This window comes from Dysidea avara, chromosome 15 (genome assembly GCF_963678975.1).
Source record: "Dysidea avara chromosome 15, odDysAvar1.4, whole genome shotgun sequence".
Taxonomy (NCBI): Eukaryota; Metazoa; Porifera; class Demospongiae; order Dictyoceratida; family Dysideidae; genus Dysidea; species Dysidea avara.
The window spans coordinates 6,066,894-6,077,760 of record NC_089286.1 but is presented as its reverse complement, the minus strand read 5'-3'; positions in this window follow the sequence as shown (position 1 = coordinate 6,077,760).

Here is a 10,867-nt window from a genome sequence, read left to right as displayed (position 1 = left end):
TGTGAATAATGCTCTACCTGGTAATAATAATATTTAAAGGTAATCAATTATCTCACTTCAAAGGAGCTGTAAAGACAAAGTAATAGCCCATTTTCAATAAGGCTAGAGTATGCAGTGCACTTTTGACTTCTTGTATGGCTTTACTGGAGTACTTAAAGTTAACTGTGAAAGCCTGTTTTCCATAGACTCCAATGTATTTTGACATCACTTTTGATTAGCTGTTAATCCGGTATACTTTGGTGTGGCAATTACAGGTTTTCAGAAGCTTCTGGAACCACTCTATTAGTTGATTCTTGTTGAATAGCGGTGACCTGTTAATTATGACATCATTTGTGCACGAGTTGTCTTTAGCAGCTAAAACAGACGAGAGAGAGCTCTTTTGTGAGGTACGCACTTAGTGGTAAAGAAGTGGTGTTTCTGGTAACCTTCCTTACTCCTCTAGCCTTTGTCTTCCCTGCTTTCTAGTCTATTACACACACAAATGATGTCATAAGTGAGCAATAATTTATACTGCTGCATATTAATGTTAACATTTATCACAATTCTTACATGGTATGAACCACCAACATGGACTGGCTTAAAGAGTACTCCTTAAAGTTTATAAAGTTTCATAGCAGTCACCAATACTGTGAATTATGCCCAAGTAATGTGTGTAGAATGAGAAGGCTAAAATACATTGGAGCCATTGAAAAACATGGTTTCATGGTTAAAATAAAGTAATCCACTGAAGCCATAAATTTAATTAGATTCCTTGGTTGGTTATTGAAATTGGACTATTCCCTTGGTCAAGGCTGGTAAAGTAATGTTGAAGGAGGAAAGGGTGTTGAAGGAGGAAAGGGTAGTGAGTCACTGTAATTATCAATGGTTGTGGCTGAATACTTTAGAAGTATGATTCAGATGGTTTGCTTGTGGGTTATGGCTATGAATATCACTGTTGAAATGGAGAACTCTGTGAAACAAGTTTGTCATGCCTGTTAAGTATGAAGTCCCCAGGCTTTTGTTGACATCATATGTGATTTCAAGTGTTATGGGGGGGGGGGGGGGGGGGGGCTTTCCTGGTGAAAAGTAAGGTTTGAAGAATCTTTACTTAAGCCATATCTGGGACTTCATAGTATACCAGTGTTATAACTACTGGAATTATCTATTGATTACTAGACAAATCTTCCAGCATGCTATACACAACCAGGGTTCTGCCCACACTGTGGTTCAAAGTAGCCAGTACCTTCTTAAATCCAACTAGTACAATTCTTACATTTATCACTGATATACATACTCCAATATAACACACAGCATATCAGTTCATGTTTACTTTAGGCCACCACTCAGGAATTACTTGGCAGAACCCTGCATAGCTGGGTGATATCCTGGTATTGTTGATAATGGCATGTGATGTGTTTGGATACCATGTTGCTATGAGGTGTTTACCACTAGCCTAGTAGCTAAGTGGAAATCTTTGAGTAAAGTATGCTAAGACAAAACCTAGAAGACGCAGTCAAGACAAGTATTAGATTTGAACTGTATTTCTCCCTACCCAATGACAAATGGCAGTAAAAGGAGCTAGCAACTTGCATGATTTTGTTTAGCAATTGAACTGTGGTTAGTAAATGTCATCACCTCTTTTTATGCTCTCCACCTATGTCTCACCAGCCTGTGTGTATTTTTTCTTGTCATATAATGCAATCATTGTTGTACGATCTGTTCCAACAGGTAGTATGACTACATTTAATAAAAATGTTATTGTTAGCATTCTCTATCCTCCCTCCCCCCAATCCGCAATCTCACATAACTGCCTTAACAGTGTGATTACATGAGACTACCTTATAGGGTAGAGGTAAGCTTTGTTGGAGGGAGAGAAAAGACAATGTTATTCTGCTGATTGTCTTTATCTCAGTATCACCTGAGAATATGAGGTTGAGTTCGTTAAAAATGCATCTGGCATGTGTGCTAATGCTGCCATTTTTTGGCTCCCTCCAAATGTTTCTAGATCACATTTAGATGTAATTGTGAGTCAGAAAATCTCCCATAGCTAAACAGTTTAGAGTTACATAATAACATTACTTATGCTGTAACAAAGCAATATAACGCATTACAAGTAACGAGTAGTATATAATGGATATTACATCCAAAAATTGTGACCGTCTCAGCGAAAACCCGTCTTGTTTGTACAAGCATGCGTATTGAGAAAAATGAAATTTAAAAAAAAAAGTGAAATTACACGTGTTACAAAGAAAATTTTACACAAGTTTTAATCAAGCCATTACTTAGGAAAGGAAGTGTTAAATCGACTAAACCTATATACCATCATGTTCGCCTACTCATGGGGAGTTCGAAAATCTTTGTTTCATTTCTGTAGCCCCAATGATTTGCGTGGCACATGCATTTGTTTACGATGCGGTAGATGTAAACAAAATTGTCATTGTTTCTCGCCTTCATACACCTATGCACAAGTGACTACAGGGCTAAACTACACTTGTGTCACTTGTAGTTGTAGGCTGGGAACATGTATTTAGAAGATTGGGCTTAATTTATAGCTTGTAACCAAATACAAGATGTAATAATATGTAACATACAGTAGCTGTGTATAGTGTGTACTTGTACGCATGCGTGTAGTGTATTTGGGAAGCGTCAATAAGAATAGTATAAGGAAAAACCACACGGTGTAAAGTTCCAGCCCTTGTGCTGTAACAAGGTACCCCAGCCTACACCCAGCCCCACATTACTTTGAGGGCTGTTACTAGTTACAGTCCTCTGAGTAACGTGTAATATGTATGTAATATGTAACTCGTTACTATTTTTCTGGGAGTAATATGTAACTGTAACATGTTACAATATATAGTGTTACATTTTTAGAGTAGCGACCCAACTCTGCAAGTTTGTCTATGTAGTAAGAGGTCACTGTGTTCTTACAGAGTCTAAAGGATGAGATTAACCCTAAAAAATTCCATAGAAACTTGTTGAAAGTCACTCTGAATGCATATTTGGGGTAGGGAAAGTGAGGCTGGTTTTGTGGTGATGTTTTTTGGCTAATCATTGTGGCCCCTACTATACAGTACTACTGTACTGTATGATTGGCTAACACTCTCTAAGACTGACATATATCATTTACTGCAACATGCACTCTACTACTGAGTGACTGTTCTAATAGAGTATTTCAATTACACATTTGCTACACATGTTTGGCTTTTGATCGTAACTACTCCTATTACTTTCAAACCACAAAATGATGGTTAACCTCTATGTACTGCTAATTTTCAATGTGTTCCTGTAAAGGCTTTACTTTTTAGGCATAGCACTTGTCGTTATTAGTTCAAAATTGCTACAAATCATGTTTAATGTTTAATTAATGTGACCAGATTTGGGTAATTGTGCAGTCATGTGGTCGCTACGCTCATAATTTGAAGAAAATTGAGGTTAGTGATGTGCGATAATAAGTTTGCAACTATATCGATTAATCACGATAATTGCATCATGATACGATAGTTATCACGATAGTAAATCCAAATGATAAGATGTATAATGTAGCACTAATTTTGCTTATTTTCTATGAATACGGGTAAAGGCACATCCTGTATACCCGAATGCATATATGTCATGCCAAAATACAGCAAAGTTCAATCTCAGAAAACAATTAGAATACATAATTGAATAAACAAATGAATGCTGTAATTGTTCGAGTAATTCTGGCGATGTAAGAAGGTATAATATTGGTGCTCACGATAATCTCAACTGAAGCTATTATCATATCACGATAATGAACCACTGCGATACGATTACCACACTATCGATATTATTGCACATCACTAGACTGTGTTTGCCTTGCAACTGCTTTAAAGCACCTTGGTACCCCTGTGTCTAGGCCCCTTTTTAATTTCTTGTCTTAAAAACCATAAGACGTATATATCAATAATAAAATACAAGCGCTTATTTAATCAATCATAACTCATGACTGCAACAAGCTACAAAGATGGGGCTTGAGTCAATCTGTTCACCATGAAGTTACTGGCACATTGATCAAGGTGTAGTGTTTTCCATGTACGTCTCCATGAGGACTGAGAAGAAGGCCATTTCAACAATTAAATGACGATGGTAAACTTTATTTCTACCATATCGTAAATAAATGCCCATATATCTTACAAACCACACACTATATAACCCAAAACAGATTTTCTTACTACCAATGAACAGGAGAATCTGGTGGTGTATAGATTTTATTGATTTGAGCTTTTTTTCAGTAGACACTGAAGCGATTAAAGATTGTGTAAAAGTTTTATGTACCACCTGTATTTCACCTGGTTCTGCTCAGCAGGTCACATGTTAGTCTACACTTCACATCAAAGAATACTGTAAACACAAGGTATTTCCCTTGGTCAGGGCTGGTCTAGTAATGTGGAAGGATGGAAGGAACAAACAAGATATATCTGTAATATCAATAGTTGTAACATCTTGTTAATACCCAGTAAAGGTTTACATGAACTAGGGTGTCTTTAGTACCACACTGACAAGCATGATCAATCAGTGGCTTGTTGTTTGACATGGAGATAAATCCTAATTGGCAGTGAACTTGTAGGTATGTGAAGAGTTTGCCATCTCTGTTAAGTATGGAGTGCCCAGACATAGTCTAAACGCAATAAGTGTTACTGCATAAATGGAGAGTATTTATGTACTGTATATTAGGGATCATGGTCTTTTCTGGCTATTTTTTATTTTATTTAGTGGAATTTTCTGCTGACTGACTGCCTGACCGCCTGATGCCTTCAGACAAGTGTAACTTGATAACAGCTATGTCTACAGGATTAATTTTTTCACTGTTTGACTCATGACTGGTGTTTTTGGCATACTGCAGTATGCATGCTTCATGTGTGTCCTCCTTTGTGTCCCATTTATCTTAGTTGACAGTGCAAGATGTCGATTCATGGTAGCATTGCATGACAGCTTCCCTATGTTTGACAGGAATTGTCTGAGTTTCTGTTGTGACTGCAGAGGTCCTTTTCCTAGTGTTCTTTGTTTGTAACACTGTGTAACGGGCTGAATATTGCTGACAATGAAGTGCTTTTAAAGTAGGTTGCAAGCCCATTTCTTTAAGAGACTACCAGGGCTGAAATGATCGTGGAATTTTAGTATTCGAGTACTCTCTAGAGTTAACGATCAAGTACTCATGAATACTAAATACTTGTAGTCATACCCTTTTGAAATGTTGTATACTGACTTTAAACAATTTGCTGCTTTTTCAAGTAACAACAATGATATACATACTGTATCAAAGTACTGATGTTAGTGTTCCTGGCAAGAAACTATGCCAATCAAGCTCTGTAGCATTCACTGTGCCACTCCCTGATGGAAAATGAAACATGTGAGCTGGGTCATGTGATCTTAATGAGTGCTCAAGTACCAATTTTATTGTTGGAGTACCAAATCCTAGACTACTTGAGTATTTGCAGTATTTCTATCAACCTTAGAAGCCACACAAGCATATTTAATTTTTTTGGTTTCTTAAATAGCATGAATATATTTCAAAGTGGTAAAATAAACTGTGTTAGTCACTTTTCTAAGGGTGCCTATGTTTTTGGTATAAATGGTACCATACACATATTTTTTTCGAGGCATTTTATTTTCGTGAAATTCACGAATGGTGCAAATATCATTAAATTTTAGTACTCGAAAAAAAAATTGGTTTGGATCCCAGGAACCAGTACCAGTAGCTATAGTCTGGCATACCGTAACACATGGTTTGTATGTGGGGTGGGGGAGATGAAGGGAGGGGAGTACCCACACAAAACCATTTGGCACACACTGAGGTAAAGTGATGCTGTGTATCAAGTGTAGGCTAGCTATTTGCTCTTGAATTTTAATGTCAGGTGCGAAGCACTGTTAGAGGATATCTTGTCTATCAGAATATCTGGACTGCAACTATAGGTGATGTCCTCAGCTGTGAGAAGGAGCCCCGAAATGCTGTGGATCCATACGCGGTGGCTACAATATTCGTGGATGCAACTGTTGGTCACATTCCACGAGAATATTCCTGTGTGTTTTCAACATTTTAAGCCATTCTGATTCCATTAGCTGCACCATAACAGGTAGCCAGCGGCTCAAGTTGATAATGAGGTAATAGCTGATAACAATGATGCTTCCAAGTTGTCAACTGGAATGGGACCCAGAGATACAGTGAGCGTTGATGACAATATCACTACTGTAAACGATACTATACTGCCAACTGACAGTGATGTTACCATGGCACAAGACACGCCTGTCACCATTGCCACACCACAATGCTACATTGCCAGTGAACATTCATATGCAGCTAAGCCAACACAAGGAAACCTTACTTTAGGTGCTTGTTATAATGTATGGTTAAAGTTTAAAGGTATTTCTTTATGTGATCAAGACCAGAAAATCCTTGAAGAAGGTGGAATGCTAATTGATAAGCACATAAACTTTGTACAAAGACTGCTGAAGCATTTATTCCCAAATATACACAGCTTACAGTTGACACTATTGCAAGATAAGAATCATAAAGAGCCAACTACTAATCGCATACAAGTACTACATGTGAACAAAAATCATTGGGTGTGTGCTGCATCTATGGCATCAAAAGAAAATGAGGTTAATGTCTATGACTCAGCATACAGCAACTGGGATCATATATGTTACAAGCTGTTGCAAACTCAGTTCCAATGCAGCAAGTGTAATGTTAAATTTGTTGATGTGCAAAAGCAAACAGGAGTTACAGATTGTGGTTTGTTTGCCATTGCCAATGCAACAACAATTGCTTTTGACGGAAATCCTTCCAAGACACACTACAATGCAAGCATCTTCTTGAGTGTTTCACCACTAAAACTATTCTTTAGAGTTAAACATTATTCATAATGTATGTCTAGACTAGTGATTATTCATTACATAATTAGATTTTCAATTGTACAACAGATCACAAGTTGAAAAAAAAATTTACAATCTAGCTACAGATATGTTGGTTCCAGTAAGCACCATATGTCACAGCACTACAGTATTTCTGATAGGATATCTGTTATACCTGCTGCACGAAATCCACTGACGACAAAACCACTACCTTTAATATAATCACATGCTTTTTCCAGCCACTGAAACCCGAGTGGTTGTAACAACGATAAATGGAGATCGATAACCCTTTGTCATCGTTCCCAGCAAGAACTCTCTGCTTTTATGCCAAAAGCATACCGTTCTTGGAAACTAGTGATCTTTAACTGGCTTGTTGATGCTTAAATCCAAGGGCTGTAAACGGTCTGTACAATGTGCAGGAACTTTCACAAAAGAAATATTGTAGCTCTCTAAAGCTGCAAGGAAGCCTTCCGTTGTCTGTGCCTTGAACTGATCAAAGATCACAAGAGCTCAATGGGTATTACTTAATTTCAGCTCAGCCTTTGTTTTCTTGATGTATGGAATTAGAATTGTGTCCAAATAAATCACTATTGTCTGTTCATTAGACCAGTGATTTGGTGTTTATGTTACATTCCAACCATCTGGAACTTTTGCTTTTGGAAGACATGCAGGAGTCTTTCCAGCATAAATCACCTGTGGTGGACGAAACTTGCCACTTAAAGTACGAGAAAGCAATGCTGTCAGTTGTCGGTTGTTGTCACTACCCACTATTTCCACCCTCTCGGTACCCTTAACCCAGACATACTTTAAGCCTGTATGGTCCCAGTTGATGATGAGATCAGCAGGGATATCTTCCATGAAAACTTTAGTTCTGATGTCTGCCAAGTATTGCTTCTTTAATCCTTCAAAATCTGTGGGGTCAACTTTAGCTTTTGTTGTTCCATGCCATTAACTAAACCCCTTCTTCCCAGTAGCCGCCTAGCCCAATGTGGGGTTATGTCAAAAGGACCTCCATTTTCTGCTAACAAATTAGCATCATATGAGGTTACTACACCTATTGCAGTGCCAATTGTAACTTTGTATTTACAACACTGCCACTCCTACGTATTGCCTCAAGAAACTGCCTTACTTCTGTCTCTAGGTGGTCTCCAATTAGCAGGGGTCTCCCTCGTCGCTTAGTTGGTAGTTTGACTACTGGACTTCTCTTCCTCGACTCATTGTGTTTGTCTTTCCAGCCACGGACGGTAGTCTCTTTCAACTCAGGGAATTCTTTCGTATTATCAAAATGTTTAATGGCAGTAGTAACTCCATGTATGGCTGCGTAGCCTCTAATCTGAGCCCTTTCTTCATCTGAAAATCTACCGTATGTTCCTCTCTGCTTGCTTACCCTATCGTCTTGGATGATTCACTTGTTAATCTCCTTTTCTACTGCTTGTATTCTTGCCTTTGGTATGGAAGGTGGCAGCTTGTCTTCAAGTGTAAGGTTTTTCAGTTTAAAAAAATCCTGATATCCATTGAAAGCACTCTGCGTCATTTTGTGCCGAGTTACTGTATATAAATAGGTATAACAATTATTATGCAATAATTATATTATGCAATATTTGTCACGAGATACCGCTTCCAAGATCATGTGATATGTAGTAGAAGATGCATTCGCAAAAATAAAAGTGTGAAATACTTGAAAACAGGCTGTTTGCAAAATTTACATGCCTCTAAAAAAAAACGTGTATACGGTACCAATAGAAATAGTATGTTGCACATCTGTGGTTTGTATACCTTAACCCTCTATGCTTTGTAACCTATTGATCTGGATGGACACCCAGCTTCTGGATATGGTTATCCTTTGCTTGCCTACAGACTGTACAGAGATACAAAGTTTTAATATATTTACTATTGAGCATTTCATCAATACATTTTCTATTGGTTTTATTTTTGTCAGGTTCTTCATGCATGATATGATTGGTAATTTTAATGGCACCTAATCCAATATGAAATAGTATGATTGCTGTACAAGATACGCTGGTGCCACTTCTGTCAAGGTTCTTCTGGTATCCTGTTGTGTACTGTCATTGAAGTGAGAACACAAGTGAACATCTTGGTAATAAGGAAATAAAAATATTCATTTAAATATTTAAATAGTGCAACCCTTGTACACAATTTTGGGGCTCGTGAGCTACCTTTCCTACCAGCCAGACATAATGCATGCCCTCACAGTCAACTACTGAACTGCAGTCTCAACTTTGTTTTTCTTTGTAAATACTATTTGTCTGAATTCAGCTCTAAGGTTTACTTGTTAAACGGTGTTTGTTTGCTATCATGTTTATTGTTAGCTACAGAAAGCTTCTCAAGTATAGTATTATAGCTAAGATATTGCTCACTAATGTAAATTTTCCTTGAAGAGTGACCCTTCCTTCAACGGTGTTTTATTCACAAATTCCCTGAAATTTCTAATTATAAATTACCCTGCAGGGGCGTAGCAAGGCAAAAAAATGAGGGGGGCCCATGCATGCATGTACTGGTATAAGAGGGGAGGGTGAAGTTATGTACTTGTGGGAACATGCATAATGCGCGAAGCGCACTCAGAGCATGCAAAGCATGCTCTCCTTCTAGGGGGGTCTGGGGGCATGCCCCCCCAGGAAATTTTTGAAAAATAAGTGTTATAAGACTGAATCTGGAAGCAAATTTAACCATTATTTCGGATTACAGGCATGGTTAAATAAAGAGTCTGATAGCAATGATGTATACCATGCATGTGAACATGCATGTTTTTGAATTAATTTCCTATATTAGAAAAGTACATAAATAAGATGATACATATATAGCTATAGCTATAAAAATACTTAGCTATATAATCACAACACAATATTATTAAAACCTTCCAAAATAATACATTCTACGTTTGTTTGCAGATGCAAAGTCCTTAGCTAAGTTACACAAGTCAAGTGAATCTGTAATGTCTCTGTGGATATATAATAGGAACAAATTATTTAATCTGGAACTTGTCATAGTACTTCTGAGATAAGTTTTCACATGTCTGAGGGAAGAAAAGGAGCGTTCAGCAGTAGAAGTTGTCACTGGAAATGTTAGATACAATTTTAAAAGTTTATCAACCTCTCGTAGCATGCCCTTGTATATTGAACTCTTGTTCATTACACTTGCTATTGTTCTCACATTGGTTACCTTTTTTATGCCTAAACAACTTGTTTTAATTGCATCTGGTAGCATTGACAGTTGGGTCTTCAAGTTTTCAAATGCAAAATCATTCTTCAAATACATCTCTAAATCTGGAGAGATACTCTTTTCTGCATTACCACTAGAAAATTCAATAAGAATCGATTCAATTTCATTTACAATTCCTAGATTCTTTTGAATAAACCTTCTTTCAACTTCACCAGCAGTTGCTTCAGCTACTTCAAAATACATGCGACGGTGTCTGTCTTTTGGAGTTTCATAAATGTGGGAACTTGCACCATCATCAATTCTTCTAGGCCTTTTTCTTTGATGTGGAAGGGTCAGTTCTGCTGTTAAATTGACACTTTCACGCATCACTTCACTGTAAAAACTATTAAACCTTGCTTCATTTCTCATGGAATTTAAATGCGTTATGAGAAGTTGAGCACCACGAACTGCCTCTTGTACAGTGACATCCTTTGCTTGAATATTTATTGATACCTGTTCTGCAGCAGAAAATATGAGATATGCAAGTTTTAGACCAATAAAAGTATCAAAATTGTCCATCTTTGATGCCATTCCATTAGCTTTTGCAGCACACTCATCCAAGGATGTGCTTCATACCAACTACTTTGAATCGTTCTTGAATGAGATTTCTGCTTGCCATGTTCTTTGATAGAGTATAACTGTTGTCTTTTAGAGCTATCAACTGCTGAAGGATGGTAAGGAATGTTAAAGTTAGTACAGCACTGACACTCGCATGGACTAGCAATGGATGACGATGATGGACTACTAGTGGTAGCAGTAAGTGATGGCATATCCCTAACTTGATCAAGTTGATGGT